The 18,354-nt window shown below is 37.7% G+C and overlaps 1 long non-coding RNA gene across 1 annotated transcript; it reads right to left on the bottom strand.

The window, feature by feature from the left end:
- Nucleotides 1-331: 331 nt before the first annotated feature.
- LOC311441434 lies at nt 332-3,512 on the bottom strand. The gene is made up of 3 exons (XR_014695964.1): nt 3,281-3,512; nt 561-642; nt 332-466 (listed from the first exon to the last, which is right to left on the bottom strand). It is a non-coding gene; the product is annotated as an uncharacterized lncRNA (long non-coding RNA).
- Between the last annotated feature and the right edge of the window lie 14,842 nt (nt 3,513-18,354).

Below are 18,354 nucleotides of genomic sequence, written 5' to 3'. Positions count from 1 at the left end.
AGTTGGAAATAACTTAGAAAAAGAGCATAAATTCTCTTAAAAACAGCTAGACTTTATTTACAAATTCCCTATTTTGGCTTTTCACTTAGGATGTCTAAGATATGTCTCAGCTGTTAGATCTGTAGAAACAGCTCATAGGGCAACACCCCATTTGTGCTCAATAGAACTGAAACTTCATTTTCCAGATTGAACATTATCTTTGGAAGCCAGAGACTTTGTGCCACTTCTTCACACTGCAACTTGCACAATCATTTTTCTGATCCACTCTCTCCCCCTTCTTCACTATAATACAATATCTGTGATTGTGACCGATGCCACCTCTGCAGCAGTTCCCACATCAGGTGATTATCAGCATCAGAGACCAGCTATGACTGCCACAGGTTGTTTTGTTTATTGTCTCATTGTACATGGATACCAGTGAGCATGGGCATTCTTCTTTCCCATCTATTATTCCATTTGCATTAATCTGCATTATATTAATAGACAGGAGACATAAATATTTATCATGGTGTTATTAACAATTAATATTATTATAATGTAAATATAGAAAGCATCACTACCTGTATCCCCAGTTCTTAGTAACATGAAAGAATTTTCTGTTGCTTCTTTGTAGCATCCAATCTACATTTACCATACTGGTTTCTGTAAAAAAAAAAAAAAAAAAAAAAAAAAAAAAAAAGCCTTTATTTTTCATGGCTTCATCTTCTACACAGTTTTCAAAGTAAATTCTTGATGCTGACAGAACTTCCTCAATGCACTAATGAAATATATGAAGGGGTCAACTTGTATATCTTGTGCTCCTTTATTTTAGTGTTGTTTACCCAAGTTATAGGTACTTCATTGATCATCTTAGGTACAGCATTCACTGGAAACCCTTACAATAAAGCAGAATGATGATTCTCCTCCCTGTCCCCGTGCTCTAATTTCACTGGCATCAGGCAGTGCTGAAGCACGTAAAACAGCAGGGAAAGAGAAATGGTAAATGTATCAGTTCTCAAAATTAGAACATTCCTGTTTTGAGTATGATTTTTTTTTCTCAGCCACAAGAGGTTACTAATTTGTTCCAATATTTCTATGAGCAATTGTGGCCTTCTTTAGTTATCACATTCTGCAACAGTCCCTCTGCCTGCAGGGGAGCTTCCTTGTCTTTGTGTTCAGGCTGCTTCTCACTCTTCCTGGCCAATGCACAGGCTTTCAGGGCTCACTTTTTCCCTGCAGCAGCTCTTTTCCAACAGCAACACCATCTTCCAAACAGAGAAAAGCTGACAGCAGGGAGAGAGAGAGGACTTCCTAGAAGGGAAACCCTTTAGTAATGAATGGATTGCTTCCTCCATATGCTTACAGAATAGGGGTCCCTCATTTTACTTTGCTTTGGAGACATGAAGAAAAGAAGTAAAATGGTGCTAAAGCTCTGTGCCTAAGAGCACAGGAAGAATTGTTAAGCTGATTTTAAATCCATGAGAATGTACATGAATCTGCAGTCAACTGTGCATTTTTAGAGGTATCAAAAAATTTTTTGTTTCAGAGGTATCAAAAAACCTTTTGTTTCTGCCCAGTTACATATATTAATAAAAACTAAAGGCATAAATCTCACATAGATTTTAGCATGTGCCCCTCAGCAAAGGAAGGTCCACAAAGACCTCCTTTAGGTACCTCTGGAGTCAGTTGGTCTCATAACAGAAGAGTTTCTTTCCGTTGTTTCATGCTGCAGCAACAGGACACTGCAGATAGAGAAATCCCTTTACTTTTTCATTATTTCTGATTCCTTCAATAGCACATATTCAGACATACATCAGAGAGATTAATGTGTTTTTTTTTTTTTTTCTTTTACTTCTAGGCAGTATTCATGACTGACTATTAACTTTTTGGCTCTCTCTTTAACAGCCCTGAATACGACTTAAAATATATGATAGTCTTAATAATATATTAGCTAAATTTATTAGCTAACTTTACACATGAGAATGGAAGGAACTTGCTCGGTCCTAGAGTCTGATTCTCTACCTATGCAGGCAGAGATGTTATATAATTCTTATGTAAAATAACGCAAATTATCTAAATATATCTTTAAAGTACTTATAGGTCTCATTCTTGCACTCGGTTGGTCCTGGGGACATTGCTGTCCTTAATTCAGATATTTTTTTTCTCAGAAAAAAATCAGATGATTTTTTTTAAATCAGAATTTATTTTTTCTCCATTTACCTTCCCAAAATATATATAAACAGGATTTGTGAATGATTCCACTGTTCAATTCATTATCTTCATTGTATGTTCTAGAATTTCAGCTGATCTAGTAATGCATTCACCACCTATCACACAGAATTTTCTGCCAATTTGTAAATGGGAAGAGTAATTGTCTGTTCTGGACAGAGGAAATGCAAAGTGTTGGTCTATCATATATAGCTTTATGGAGTACAAGACATAACACTGATGAAATTTAACAAAAGTGTTTTAATTTAAAACTATAACTCTCTATATGTCTCTAAATACTCTCTAAGCTTATGGTAAATTTGAGATGTTTGATGTCTTGACTCTAAAATTATTCACCACTGTACATATATTTTTGAAAAGCTTAATGCAAATATCAGCTACTGGGGTAGAAATAGTAAATTACAGGAAATTAGATATAAATAGATAAATAAATAAATAAATAAAATTGCATAGGGACATTAACCAGAAATTCAAATAATTAATGTGAATGGGTTGCCTAATTACTTAAAAACAAAATTGTTTTAATTTATGTTGTGTATGGAGGAAACACTTTGACATCAACACATATCCTCTTGGAGGAGAGAGAGGGTAGGAGCATTATAAAACAGTTGAAGGCTTGCAGCCAAACAACACAGCTAAAGTTTGAGGAGGAACTGGGGGAGAATTAGAGGAGTGCTGTCAAGATTACTAGGACTAACATGAATCCTCTTGCAGAAACCATCATGTTATCATAATGCACACAGAAATCATAGAGTGCTGGTGAAATGCTGTAGCATACTGCCCTCACTTCCCTGCACCTCAGTTTCACCAGCTAGTGAAACACCAGCCTGGGTTCTGTTTTAAAGACTACAGGAAAATTTGCATAGATTTGACTCTTATTGCCACTGTACATGTGTATCTTAATGCACTGTCATTGACATTTCCCAGTCAAGATTCAAAAAGGGAATAACACACAGCTTGTGAATAAAGCATTATATGGAAATGAAAGACACTATAAGAATAGTAAGGAAGAGTTAATATTATTCATAACTGTCACCAAAAGTTATTGGCCAACTGCCCATTAGATACTTACATCTTTTGTTACTGCTGTATATGCATGTGCAAGAGTCCTACAGCACATTTACAGTGTCATACTTAGATGTTTCACACAAGTATAATCCTCCCCGGCATTTGTTCAGAGTTGTCAGGTCCACAGTCATAAAACCAAGGACTTTGCTTTAGGAGAACAGTAGCATCTCTGTCCAAACATCTTTATTGCCACATTAGCAAAGATATTCTCCCATGCTGAAGGGGTGGCCATTTCTTTAGTCCATCATTACATCATTGGGTGTGGCACCTGAAATTCAGAAAGTATAGGTTTTGAGAAGCATATTTAATTTAGATCTGTAATTTGCAAAAGATTACCCAGAACTGCAGCTCATTTTATAAACACTGCCAGGGCCTTGCAGGGGTTGTGGTCTCCCTGGGGGCCATGGGAGCTGCCGATGGTTTCTGAGGGGGGACTTGGAGCCTGGCACTGCTGCGGCCTCACTGGTGCTGGTGGCCCCAGGGTGATGTGGGGGCAGGTGGGGAGCCCCAGGGAGGTAACAACCACAACACAGCCTTTGTACAGAACTAACAACCTCCAATCTAGTAACAGCGCTGTCTTTGAAAAAAAAAAAAAAAAAAAAGGAAAAAAAAAAAAAAAGTAGTTAATTTGAAAAAGTAGTTTCATTAGTAGTTCCAGGAATCCTGACCAGCTTGTTGGTTAAGTCCATGCCTGAAAGCATGTACACCTGCACTGGTGCAGATGAACCCAAATGCTCCTTGCCCATGCCCCAGTGGTGCTGAACTGCAGCCAGTTTTGACCCAAAGGACGTACATTTCAGTGCAGTTTGGCAGCTGGCTGAACTCCTTATGTTGAAGGAGCTCAGCACTGTCAGAGCTTAGCACTATAGCCAGGAAGCCGTCTGCAGCTGAGACGGGTGTGTAGCAGCCTTGAATGTCACACCCCGCCTAAGTGCACCTGCCATAAGTTATGACCTGAGGTTGGAAAACTAAACAGTTAGCTGATGGTTAGATTCTTCTGAGCTAATATATTTAAGAGACAAGCATATTTTGCTGTAGCTTGTTGTTTTAATTAGCATTACAAAAAGCATTTCTGTAACTGACAGAAACTGACACCATTACATTGCAATTCATAACGAGCCTTTTTAGTTCCTAGCCCCAAGCCACTAAGTGAACACATCAAAAGCTGTAAATATGTTATAACTCTGAAATCATAATGTTTGGCATCAGTGTAGAAATGCTTCATGAACGTTAAAGAATATAGGGTCTTGCTATGTGCAAGCACTACATTCCCCAGTACTGTAGTCATATAGGAACAAGTTTTTGCTTTAAATGGATACATCTACTCTTCTAAAGCAAATCCTGTGTCCATTCATGTATATGGTGCACTGGTTTGCATTGTGGAGTTAGTTGAACTGGAATGCACAAATTATTTCTTTCAGGGGAAACAAAACTTGAAGATGCATTGCAGCACCACAGCTAGTGTACTGCAGCAGCTCCTGGGCGTTCAGTCTCTGGGACCAGCCTGAAGTAAAACAAAAGCCCCACAGAGCACAGTGAGATTGTAGCACAAATTGCCCCACTCTGCAGATCCAGCGAATAGTGTGTGTGTTAGTCCTTGGTGCTTGCTAATGTAGAGATAGTCTATGTGACACAACAGTCTGCTTTTTCACCAAATTTCACCCTTTAGTTTAATAGTGCAAAAGACACTTTTCGTGCATAAGCATTTTATATGATATATTTAGCATTCATATTTCCACAAGAAGAACACAGGATAATGCAGATTTTATGCTGTATTTCCTCTTATAAAATGGCCTTACATCATGATATATTCTACTGCCTTGCCATCTCATATGATAGTTTCCAAGAACACAGTTCATGCTGTCTTATTTCCCAATTTTAAGTTCCTTTCTCTATTTATCTTTTCTCTCTTTCAATATTCATGTTAGTTCTAGAATTGAAAACAAAAAACTACTAAGTGGCAAGAAAATTGCTTTCATCAGTAATGAAGCATGCAAAATTTGGTATATAACTTCCTGAAAAAGGTGAGATTAATGCATTCTGAGTCCTTTGTCACAGCAGACTAACTGAGCTGGGAGTTTGGGGTGACATAATACATTTTTCCATGTAAATGCAAGGAAGAAAAAACACAAAGGAATCTAGGTTTCATCCATGTTGTCACAAAGTCTGGTAAAGGCATTAGTGAAAGGCAGTGATTAATTTAGCACTCATATAAATGAAATGTGCTGTCAAAGTCATTTTTACTCTTAGTCCAAGTATAACTTCATCAGCTGTTGGTAACATGTCACTTTCTAATTGTTGTTATTTCTCATCCATATGCTCACTAACATATTTGCTACTCTGCATTACCACAATAAGCCTTCTTTTAGTACACATGCATCGGTGTTTTCATAACACCACTAAAACATTATCCAGTGACAATGTACTTCTTTTCAGATATGATCTCATGACTAAATTATTTCTGACTTTCTGCCACGTATACCCCTAGGTCATATACGTATATTTCTTAATGGGGAAACAAATTCTACTGTATGGATTGTGGTATGCAAAAGAAATGTTGCTCAATTACTGTTCCGTGTCCCCTGACTCTCATTTAACTTTGCCCTTTTTTTCTTTTTCTCCTTTTCCAAATAATTATATACAACAGAAAAATGAATTACAGCGTTTCTAAACTGAGCTTACTGCACCAGCATATAGGAAGAACACAAGATACATTGTTTTCATGATACTGTAAAACAGGAGCTCAATAAGAGACCTAACGTCATAGAACATGAAGTGGGAGCTATTCCAGGTCTAAGTTTCTTGAAAACAGAATAGGAAAAAGACAGTGCACACAAGTAAAGTTACCCTAGTAAGGCACAGAGGCCTCGTAATGTTATTCATCTCCACTAGCTTGGCTGAGAGCCCAGTTACTGATCTCCTCCTTTGTACCCATTGCCTTCCTTCAAGAATCTTTGCAGTATACATCTACTTGCTTGTTGGGTTGCAAAGAATAGTTGAAACTGTGAAAGTCAGATGTGAAAGTCAGAATAGCTGTTTCCCAACTGTAGGATATCTTCCTGCATGCTTGGTTTCAGCAAGAATACTACTAATGCAGTATAAGCACTTAAAAAAAAAAAAAAAAAAAAAAGTTGTAATTTAATATATTTCCTTAACTTTACTACTAAGATCACCCCTCTGGAAGTTGAAATTTTCCTTGAAAAACATAACAAAATAGCAAGCACCTGGCAAAACATTGAATGGAACAGTGAAACCGGGGGTGGGAGAGACTTATTATTATTATTATTTTCTCTCCAAATCATATTTCAAGACAATATTTAAATCTACCATACCACTTATATGACTTTCCAGCTACCTAGATCATTGGCAGAGATTTCCATTTTAATGTTGCTTCATAGCACCACCACTGTGACAGAAATTGGTGCTTATAAAAGGGGAAGTATCAGCATGTGTAAGTGTTGCTACTTGAAATAACATGGCAAGAGGAACTGAAGGCTTGTTTAGAAACTATATAAAGACTGTTTTGCCACATTAACACCAGCTGGATGTACAAAAGCTCCAGACCTCGGAAAACTGAACTGTTTATTCAGTCAGGTGCCTAAAAAGAATCAGACATTAAAATCTGTAAGCATTTAAATTCAAGGATTGTTTGGCATGTCTAATAATAGCGCACCAGACATTTGCAGTCATGTGAAATAGCTCAGCCATGTCAGTCAGGCTATAATGGCTAAATGAAATCAGTCTAAGTTTCTGTTTGTGCATTCACATTTGCCCAAAGAATACGCTGTTTGAAACAACAGAATCAAACTCTGGTTAGAGAAGCCTGAGTTTGGACAAAAGCCAGGGAATTCTTTTATCCACAGAAAGTTAGATTCCTAAGCAAAGCCTCAAAATGTGGGTAAATGTGGATTAGTATAAGAACTGGATTATCATAAGAAATATGGAGTCCTTTTGTTGTGTCTTTACACCAGTATGATATATAAAGCTGTAATTGTGCTTGCATTTTTTATCTGCAGATTGTTAAGAGTCAGAAAGGTTATGTCAATTTCTCTATTTATGAATAGAAATATAGTACTTACATGTAAAATAAAAGGAGGATTTAGATTTATAACCCCTGAAAAACTTGCATTCCATAAACAGTTCTTGTTAAGAAAGCCCTAGGCCCTCAGAATTCAGGTGTTATATTGTGCTGACTGCATCTTGTAGAAGCTAAGGCAGAATTGCTCTCTATAAAGTCAGTGTATCCTGTTCTTGAATGGGCCCTTCAAGATGTAGCCAAAATAATTTTAAAAAGATAACTAATGTAACAGGATTTATAGTTCACATAAAGGCACAGATGCACGGTTATAGGAGAAACTTGAAAGAAAAGGATCACTGTGAATTTTTCTACACTAGATTATTAAAAGCCATATATTAATATTAAAGAGCAAGAAAGAAACAACAAACTACTCCGTCTCTGTTTGAAATAAAAAATGCACATATTTATACTAATCCGCAGAATCAATCACAGGGAAGGGGTAGCTTTTATGAATGGACTACAAAATATATGCAGTTTTAGTAGTGAACGTTTTGTATTGGCATGAGAAATATGATGTAATTGTTTTCTCATATGCTCAGAAACAAGATGCAATTGACTTGACTGGAAAAAAAAAAAAGTACGGTAAGTTAGATCAACAAAATTAAAACTCTTTCAGAGGAGCAGCAGTAGCTTTCAGTTGCTCCCTGACCAGACAACACCTTACTTGTTATTTTGGCATTATTATAAGGCTGCCAAGGACAAATGGTCCAGGAAGGTCATTCCTTCTTTAAGGCCAGTTCAGTTTTCTCCTGTACTGAACCAGTGGGTTTTATTTTATAAAGAAAAGGAATCCTGCAAAACTACTTAAAAGCAGTTCCTAGCGTGTGCTTCAGTCTAGACTGTCTTGTCTATGCAGTTGCTAGACCACGTTGGGTAACAGCCTTTTCAGAGACTCATAGAGTTGTATGTCAACAGGGACCATTACATCATCTAATCTGACCTGCAAGATATTATAAGACCTCATTCAGTTATTTCTGTTTTAAGCCCAGTAATCTACTTGGCTAAAACTTTTCTTCCAGAAAGTGATCCAGGCTTGAGCTGAATATATTAAGAAAGAAGACTATGCCTTCTCAAATGGTTTGTTGCAATGTTTGATCAGAAATGGTGACTTATTTCCTTTTTGCAGATGTCCAAATGTTAAACTGTTTATCATTATTATATCAGTGACTCCAATATTCATTATTTTCCCTTTAAGATAAACCTTCATTCTTTTGAGAAATCACCTCTTTCTACATTCTTTAATCAAGTCTTTCTAAGGCTCTCGCTGTAGATTGTGTTCTGTGACACTAAAATTATTTTTCTATATCTTTTTCATTGTTTCAAAAGTCTTTGAGAAAGCAGGTAGCAGAGTAACAGAGTTCTAGCACTCTGCTACTCCTTTGCATGTATTCATTCAAAGATCACATAGTCCTCCCACTATAGTAGTATTCTGGCATTTCATACCAGGTTGAGAAGACACTGTAATCACACCCTTTTCAGGGCACGCCCCCTGTTTGATAACAACTTGCCTTTTGAGATCCCATGGGTGAATGCCCTGCATGTTAACACCCATTTTGTTGAAAGGACCCAGCCTATCAAGCAATCCAGTTTCCAGTGTAATGTCGTCTTGTTTTGATCATCACTTAGTCTTCTTCAGTCCTAGGAATAAGTGCTTTCAGCAGATTTTTTTTCTCAAAGTCATACTTACAAAGTCAATTGTGCTATATTTGAGGCAGATATTTAGAAACACAGGTCTTAGAATAATATTTCCTCACTGACAACTGCCTTTGTATTATATTGCGATTAGTCTATTCTCGACCTATCTTATACATTCTTGGGTAATATTGTAGGGTATTCACCTTATAAATCAGAATTCGGTCTATGTTATATAAAGTCTTTCAAAACTGTATGTAGATTGCAAACCTGCTATTAACGTCACCTCCCAGACTAGTAATTGCAAAGAAGAAAATTCAGGTTTGTTTGACAGCTAATGCTGGTGCAGCTGGCCCAGGCTTGCTCAGGTCAATCTTCCTGCACATTTTAAACATCAGTACCACATCACCACTCTCTGACTTTTTTGAAACTTCCCTGGTATTATCAGTATTTATTTTTAAAGCATGGCACTAGGCCAAAGATTTTCTTTACCACCTATTAAAGTATGAAATAAATGCAGCATTCACTTCAGGACAGATAGAAGGGATGTCTCCGCACAATTATCTCATCCAGTTTGGGCTATAACTAATCCGTCTGCTTTATAAAGAGGTCATAGATGAGGCATGCTTGAGAGCTGTTAGTCCTCCAGCATCTCCCACCATTTCTGGTTGCACTCAGGAACAGACACGTCCCCCCCAGCAGCACCCCACAGTTCACATGAGTCAGTTCACCAAATGTAGTACAGGCAACCAGAGGAAATGCTTTCTAGAGACCTACATTCACAACAGGTAAGAAGCTAAGATCATAGCACTAGTAAGGAAACAGTAATTGAAGCAAAGACTAATATGCACTCTCTGAGCTGGATGCCAATCACTCAGCTGGTGTCTGCAGTGAAAACACAACCTCGACAAACACAGCTAAGACCAATTCCTTAGTTATTTTGGGTCTATCCCATTACCTGCAGGCTCAGGCTGCAAAGAAGCTGAAAACATTCTCACCCCTCTCCCCACATAGTCTCTGTGTCATGCTCCCTTTCTTCACATTTAGCAGCATTAACACAGCCAGCATGGAGAGATGGCTGTCTTCCAGCTCTGTTTCAGGAGCTGGGATGGTGGCAGTGCAGCTGGCTGCACCCACTGGGTGGTAATAGACCTCTCCCCACGGCTGCAGTAGGTTCAAGACACACCTTCCACTCCAGAGCACCTAAGGCCAAGACTGTATGTGCTAGGGCTATAGGTGGTGCTCCACACGCAAAGGTTTGGGCTGTTGCCTTCCCCTCCCACTCTTCTGTAGGCCCTGTGCCAAGAAGTGAGGAATAAACAGGGATCCAGCCATTCATTCACACTGGGGCTGCCTCTGTTCCCGTTTTGTTTTCTTTGCTTCAGCCCAAGCTGAAGTGAAGCTGTTGATGTGCATGGCAGGAGGCAATGAAAGGTGACTGCTTTGAGGAGGAATTCTTTACAACAGATGTTTTTTAAATAAAGCAGAGGGTTTGTGGTTGTTTTTTTTTTTTGTTTTTTTTTTTTTTCTTTTTTTCTTCTAATGCTTTTAGCACACTCTAAGGAAGTAAAAATCTGTTCTGAATACATAAAAATTCAGCTTCATGAAAAGATGCATTTAACGTCTGATTTTTCTTTTTTTTTTTTTTTTTTTTAACTTTACATATAATTTGGAGGACGTTTTTTCTCTTTTAACTGGTAATTCTAAAAGACTGGCTTCTAGTGTTTCTTACCTAAAGAGCCATATTTCAACTAATGACTTTTTGGAGAAGAAAAATATTGTTTTCTGAGAAGTTTTTTTTACTCCACAGACTAAAAAAACAACTAATGGGAGAAAGAAGAACTGAAAAAATCTCTCAATTTATTGTGTCTTATTGAAACAATACATTTCTCTCAACAGAATTATCAGTAGTAACTCTTCTTCATTTGTACATTAGGTTCTCATATCTGAGGTAGGTCAAGCTCACCTGGAGTCCCCACAACCCTTGCAGAGCACTAGGGAATCCTACTTGAAAAATAATTACTCAACTAGAATGTACCTGTCACATCAGAAATAATACCCTTCAGTGTGATGAATGGACAGATGCCTGTGTAGGATAAAACTAGAAGACATTTATATAGAACAAACCCTGATTCCAGGGATGCCAACTAAAGCCCTTTGTGCTTTTTAAGCTTTCCCTTCAATGAGAGAGTTAAAGATTGCATTAGACAGTATCTGATCTGTCTGCAACAGAGTTTGTTAACCTGTTATGTTTTCAGTGGCAGACAAATTTTATTAAGTTAGAAAGATGTCCTGAGGATGTACGTAGCCGTACTACAGTGTATTTTGTTTCTGCTATGTAAGTTCAAAAATTTGTCTTAGGATTTAACTGACCAGTTTGTAACTTACAGATGCTTTAACTAGAGTGCATAAACCTCCAGTCTGTTCAACGTTGAGAAGTTGCAGTGATGGTTGCTCCACATACCATATTTTGATTATATCGCCAGATGTTTAGGAACAGACTAATTGTATTTTAAACATCTGCCTGTTCCCAGATGCTGCATTCTTGCATGCAAATAAATTCTTAAAGGACTCTAAAACACGTCACAAATATGGATATCATGATCCCAGTGTTTTAGATTGCAAAGCAGAAGACAAGTACTCATTAAAAGTCTGACCAGCATTATGAAAGTAGGCTTACTAAAGTACTAAGTACTTAGTACTTCAATAAATAGTTTGGGTTGCCTAATGCATATCTAGAGTTCAGCTTTAGAAAGTAATTGGCCTCTTTGCTGCAAATGTAACATTCAGCTTTAAGTGAACCACAATGTTCAGATATACTAGCAGGGAAGAGTTTGTTGGCAGACAAAACAAGGTGACTGTATGGACTCTATTCATCTTTTGTCTGAGAGCTGTATTCTGTTACGTTTACTCCGTCTGAACAGTCCTGTTGAAGAGAAAAATGGAAGATCCCTGGGAATCTAAAACCAGTAATACTGTTATTCCTAGAGATTAGGACATTTTTACTTGCTGTCCAATGCTGTGTTTCTCTGCCCCCTAGTGGTGAAAACACTATCTCAGAAAAAAAACTAACTTTTCAAAAACCATGACCAAGATTTTAGACAAAAGATATTTGACAGTCTGGAAGGTCTTAACAAAAGATAGATAATATGATGGTTTACATTTAAAAAGGATACCAAAGCATTTAAGGCACCAAAATTTGCCTTAGTATAAACACTATAAAACTAGTATAAAACTAGTATAAACATATATTAGTAGAAATACTAGTAGAAAATGGGGCATGGCTCATATAACTGCTTGTTACATATTTGTTACAGTATTTTAACTATGAATTTCAGGTTGAAAGTGTAATGAATAAGCAACATGTTGTTAGCAAAGGCAGAAAAAGATTTATTCAAGGAATGTGTCTTCTAACTAGGTAATTCAAGCATATGTTGTAGTTCAATCCTACAAACAGAAAAATGAAAACTTGATTTCTATATTAAAAAATCTTATTTTTCTGAATATTATGTTCACGACTTCTGTCCATTCATCAAACTGAAGGTTATCAGTTCTGATGTACTGGGTATAATCTATCTGGAATTATAGATTTTGCATAATTTAAATTTCTAGTTGACTTTCTGGCTAAATTAAGCCAACAAGCTTGGAAAACTGAAATAAATGTCATGCACATGCTGTATACCTGAAATGTGTTAAAATACTTAAAATGTATAGAATCACACTAACAGCTTTCTTTTAAGCACTTCTACTTTATTTCACCTTCTTATGTTGTTACCCTTTTGGATAATTTCTGCCTTGACGTTTATATTATGTTATAGTAATTACGGTGGAGTTTAATCAATAGTTAATATTGGATCCTAAATAGTGAATAATAATATTTCCTTTTGATGAGGGTATAGAAACTGTCAATGCACTCTAGATAGCAGTTGTCACATCAATGAATGCCTGAAACTTCCACATCAATGTAATGCCAAACTGTGTTCATATAATCTTCTCTTCATTACAGGATTTGGGGGAGGAGGGGGGAGGAAGGAAGAGGGGAAAGAGAGGGATGGGGGATGGACGGCACACTATAGTAATTACCATTTCTTCTGATCCATTTCCCATACTTACTAACAAACTAGCTAGCTCTACAGTATAACAAATATTGCTAATATTCTGGTTTTAATTTTCTCATGTGCATATATGCATACTATGCATACACATATATACACCGTATAGTAATATATGAGAAAATAATTCCATCTATAAATGCATAAGAAATGTAAATGGTTGGTTTAGTGTTGCTAAGGTGTAATTTTGCTAGTGCAGAGTTTGTAAAGCACAGATGGACGAATAGTTGTGTCATTCAAAATCCCATCCCTGCTTTAAGCAACAAGGGCAGCTTTCTGGGCAGTCTTCAGGAACAGCTAGGAGAACTGCAGACATCAGAGCTGAGACTTCTGAAGTCAGAAGAGACATTTCTAGTATTTCAATAATCCCTGCTTTTATGCCTGTCTTAAAGGATTTGAGCTTCAAACCCAAACACGGTTCTCTTCCTTCTTACCCAGATGAGAAGAGGGCAGATGAAGGCAGAGAAAGAACAGAGAGCTGCCACACAGCTCTGGTCCTGGCAGAGGCAGTAGTAACTCCTGTCAAGGGGAGATGCCAGGGTCAGGTGCTGGATGCGTTAGCAGACACTGGGACAGCAGCCAAGCAGGCAGACCAGGCTCTCTGAAGCAGCAAAGGGTCTTCCCATACAGAAAGAGATGGAGAAAAGTCAAGGCTCTGCTCAGGGAGCACTGCAATCTCCAGGTATTTTTCAATGAAGCGAGTACTTAGCAATGGTAAAGACTCTGGAAAAGGGGAGCTCTGGTCAGGGAATGTTGTGGGGTTGCAGTGGGGCAGGAGGGGGAAAGGTTTGCAGGGGAAAGAATCAGCAAGTAATAGATGGGACTGGAGCTTCTTTGGGTCCTTGGTAATTCTGAGCATAGATGTAGCCCATATTGCTGGTGATCAAAAGCTGGGAGAGGCCCTAGAGAGAAAGGTTGACTTTGGCAGCAGAGCAGAAATAAAGTACCTGGTATTACTGAACACTTATGGTTGGAGACCAGTTAAATTATAAAACTACAGGGGAAACTCTTGGTTTGTTTAATATTTTGAAACTGGCCAGTGTCTGTAATGCAATATGGGAAGGAAGGAAGTCTGTAGTTTGTGGGGAAATCTGATCTGCCTCATTGGTAAACCCAAGCCAGTAAATTCCAGGATAGAACTAAAAATAAAGAGGCTTTTAAATAAGTGTTAAGGTTAAAAAATACGTAACATTTAAAGTACAAGGAAATTTTGTTTTCTGCAGAAGTATTTTGCTATTTTGCCAAATATTAAAGAGTTGTTCATTTTAAAAATGAAGTAAGGGAACTCTAGTTCTGCTACTGAAAATCTGCTTAAGACAATAGTGGCTAAAAAGTCACTACTTAAGCTTTTGTAACAACAAGGTAAATAACAATCGTCAAGTTCAAAGACAATTTCTAATGCCTCAATAAATACATACATATAGAGAGAAGGAGCAAAAGATAAAACTTTTCAACTGGATTTGTTGGTATATCCTGTAGTGGAGACCTTCCTCAAACTACCCTTGCAGTAGATTTTAATTCACTAACCCTTAAAAAGGGGATCCATAGTACTTAGTTACAAACCACAAAAAGCCAAGAGGGAGGGAATGGGTTGGAAAAATCAGACATATTAAAATATAATGTAGACATGGGGGAAAAAGAATTAAATCTATAACTTCATAAATGGAAAGAGTACCTGAATGGGAATTTAAAAAAAAAAAAAAAAAAAAAAGAGAGAGAGAGAGAGATAGTTGTCAGAATTTTTATAAAGCTACAGGTGCTACAGTATTTGGATTAGAGATCATAGTATATAATATACCAGCAAAAATTCCAAGGGTATTTCTGTATGTTTGTCTACCTACCTCCCCCCCCAAAAGTATCCAGATGTTGAAGTGAGATGCTAGAATAAAATACAGCACATTCATGTGTGAAAAATGTGATACCACGTCCACTGTAGGAGTGCTTGGATTGCATCGTGTCACTTAATCATTCCTGATGAAGATGCATTTGTACCAAAAAAAGCCCATTTTTAGCATTTTAGTTTATTTTAGCAATTTCTTTCCCACAATGCACTGGCAAAATTGCACTTCACAACCTTAACCAACATACCTCTGCTATGAAAAGTCTGTGGTACAGCATTGGCTTAAGAATGCCACTGATATAAAAACATTTCACAGAACCTAATCCATGTTTTTGTTCCATGTAGACCATCCCAGCAAAGTTGGTTCTATGCAGCTTCCTCAGGAATTTTCCCATCACTGATTTCTGGAGCAAAGCTACCTTGCCTGAGAGTGCAAAAAATACTTATTTGGACTGTCATGAACTGACATCCCCTTTTTGCAGTGCTGGAGCTGTTCAGGTGCTCAGCTGTTGAAGTGGGCAATTCATGTGATTTCTGGTCTGAAATATGCAAGAGGTGTTGTTTTCTGAAGTGGATCCTTGATTCCAAAGGACAAATGCTCTTCCCCAAGTTTATAATACAAAAATACTATTTAAAGGGACTTTGATTTAACAAGAACTATTCATAGTGCTCTGTACGTACAGGCCAGCATTATTCTTTTTTCTCTTTGTTTTCTCAGTGTGAGGATTACAATTAGAAGGCTTGAAATCAAATCATGTCATGGTTTTGAAATTCAAAACTCAGTCACTGAAGCTTGTGGCGATTGCCAGGAAAATACTGAAGACAGTTTTAAGTTGGCACGTGAGCTCCAGTAACAAGGAGCATAATTTCTATAACTCTAGAATAGTAATCATTACCAAAATGTACTCCGGGATCTATTTTCTGCTTTGCCACTGGGGCTCTTTACAGATAAATATGAGTGTTGTTCTGTCCCCTGCAAGTCATATGTAATCTACATGCAACATGTGCTCTGTCATACTGTTTCAAGCTTTTTAAGGAGTCTCAAGATCTTTCACCTTTTCAGCTCCCATAGTTCTGTGAATGCTGAATTACAGATTTCCTGTCTCATGTTGTAGGAATTGTTGCTTATAAGTTAAATGACTAATAACAGGCAGGAGGTCTCTCATCCTCCTTATTTCCTTTATCATGGGATCACTTTTCAATAGACAGAAAAGTTGACTTGAATATGGAACACTCAAAGTTGTTAGACCATTTATTTTACTGGCATTTTATATAATGCCCAATTATTATTAGTCATTAATTGCTAATGAATAAGTAATGAAAACTAAAACCTCCTATACTTCTTTTTGAAAATCTTTGATAAAGTATATTAGCATAAATGTATTTTTGACTTCATACTCAAGTTTAGAAAAATATTGAAAAATATTGAAAATCTGAAACACCTCATGAGTGCCTTATCTAGCTCTTTTCATTTAGTGACAACAGTGCCTTGTAGTTTTCCACTGTGTTACCTTATAAATTACCATGCTAGTAAAAATATTTTATAAAATTGTCATAGGAAGTGTTCTAGATAGACTCAAGCAGTATGAGTATATTTAGTTTCGGTGTCAGAAAACAGCCTGAAACTAAATACTTCCGTCTTTTAACCATCCCTCTATAGCTGAACTAACACCCCATTGTGAGTGTAGCTCTTGGTATCTGCAAGAACCATTGCACTGCTGGAAACTTCATAAGATGGCAAAACACAGGATCAGGTAATACCTCCAAGCTTCAAGCACATGCTTTATCCCAGCCTCTTACTGGTTTAAGCAGTTTTAAAGGACAGCAGTTTTAATAACATGTTAAATAGGGTCCTTGCTTTTGCAAACTGTCAAAATAAAAATGTTTTATGTATTTTGTAGCTTGTCTGATAAAATCTATGATTTTTTCACATCTCACCACTATTTCTCAAGCAGTGAGATCAATACATTCTTGTTTTATTGCTTTTCCCTAGTATTTCCAATGTACATTTTAGTCTAGCCATCTCAACTACCTAAAAACTTAATCTTCTGTTTTGCTCTCTTTATCATGTGGGGAAAAAAGGAATAAATATTTGAAATGAACTCTGTAAACTCTGTTATGTTACATACATTCATACATTCATGTATATATACATACATGTATATTCACACGCTAGGTTATCTCTACCTTCAGTGCAATGGAAATGAAGATGAAAGACCTCCTGCCTGTTTTAACTCATTTAACTTACACATGACATTCCTAAAGAGTAGAGTCAAAGCAGACTGCTACGGATGCTTATTCAGCCTGCATAGTCTGGAGGGGGTCAACAGCAGGAGTGATGATACAGTACTTAGAAGAGCCAGGTGTCCCTCTGGATGGCAGACAGAGAAGCAACCACCCCTGTAGGACAACACAAGGACTGTGGCAACAGAAAAAACAGCATATGTAAACCTGGGACAAAATAAGTGCATGACCAAGTACAGCACAAGGGCCCCAGGAATCTGAATTAAGTACTCTCTTGTGCAGGAAAGCCCAAGATGAAGACAATTTCTTTTCCACTGAGGATCACCTACTGCAGGTTTTCCTCAGATGAAGAGAGCTAACTTCTGCCTCTCGTAAAAGGTGGGATTCATGAAAGGGTAGTCCAGAGTCATGTTTCACAGCATCAGAGAACCACAGAGTGGCTGAGGCTGGATGGGAGCTCTCAGACCATCTGCTCCGACCCCTGCTCCAGCAGGGACACCCAGCACAGGCTGTCCAGGGCCATCTCCAGGCACCTTTGGAAGATCTCCAAGGAGGAGACCCCACAGCCTCTCTGGGCAGCCTGTGCCAGGGCTACATCACCTGCACAGTGCTGCCTGGTGTTTAGACAGAGTTTTTGTGTACCAGTTTGGGCTCATTGCATTGTTCCCATTTTAAAGGCTCTTCATACACCTTCTTCACAGTTTCTAATAGAAAAATCCACTGAAAAATCATGGGAGCAAGATCCAGAAAAAATAAAATAAAATCTTTTTTTGTTTGTTTGTTTGTTTTTTTTTTTCAGGTTAGTTCTCATCCTGCTCTGCTGAACAGTTAGATCATACCTACATGCAAGCATCTGGTCCCTACCATTTGCACTGTTTTAGACTACACTACAGCAAATTGCTTTTCAGAATGGAAACACTCACAGATTTTTAGGTTCCCTTGAGAGGTTAGATGGTGTGTAAGTGATCTGAATTGCTCTCTGATACTTGTGGCCAAGTGTTTTCCAAGTCGGGCCAGAAGTAGGTAGGAGCACCTGAATTTCTGCTTTAACCTAGACCATGATTGCACTTCTGAAGCTTGTCTCCCAGTCACCCCCACTCACTGCACTCCATTTAATGTTGCAGAGTAGTCCTGGAGTACAAGCACCAAGTTGCTTTCAGATGATGCAAACC

The sequence above is a fragment of the Aythya ferina genome (assembly GCF_964211825.1).
Source record: "Aythya ferina genome assembly, chromosome: 1".
Classification (NCBI taxonomy): Eukaryota; Metazoa; Chordata; class Aves; order Anseriformes; family Anatidae; genus Aythya; species Aythya ferina.
Note: the sequence above shows the minus strand (reverse complement) of the source record. Positions and strands in the feature narration are given on the sequence as shown.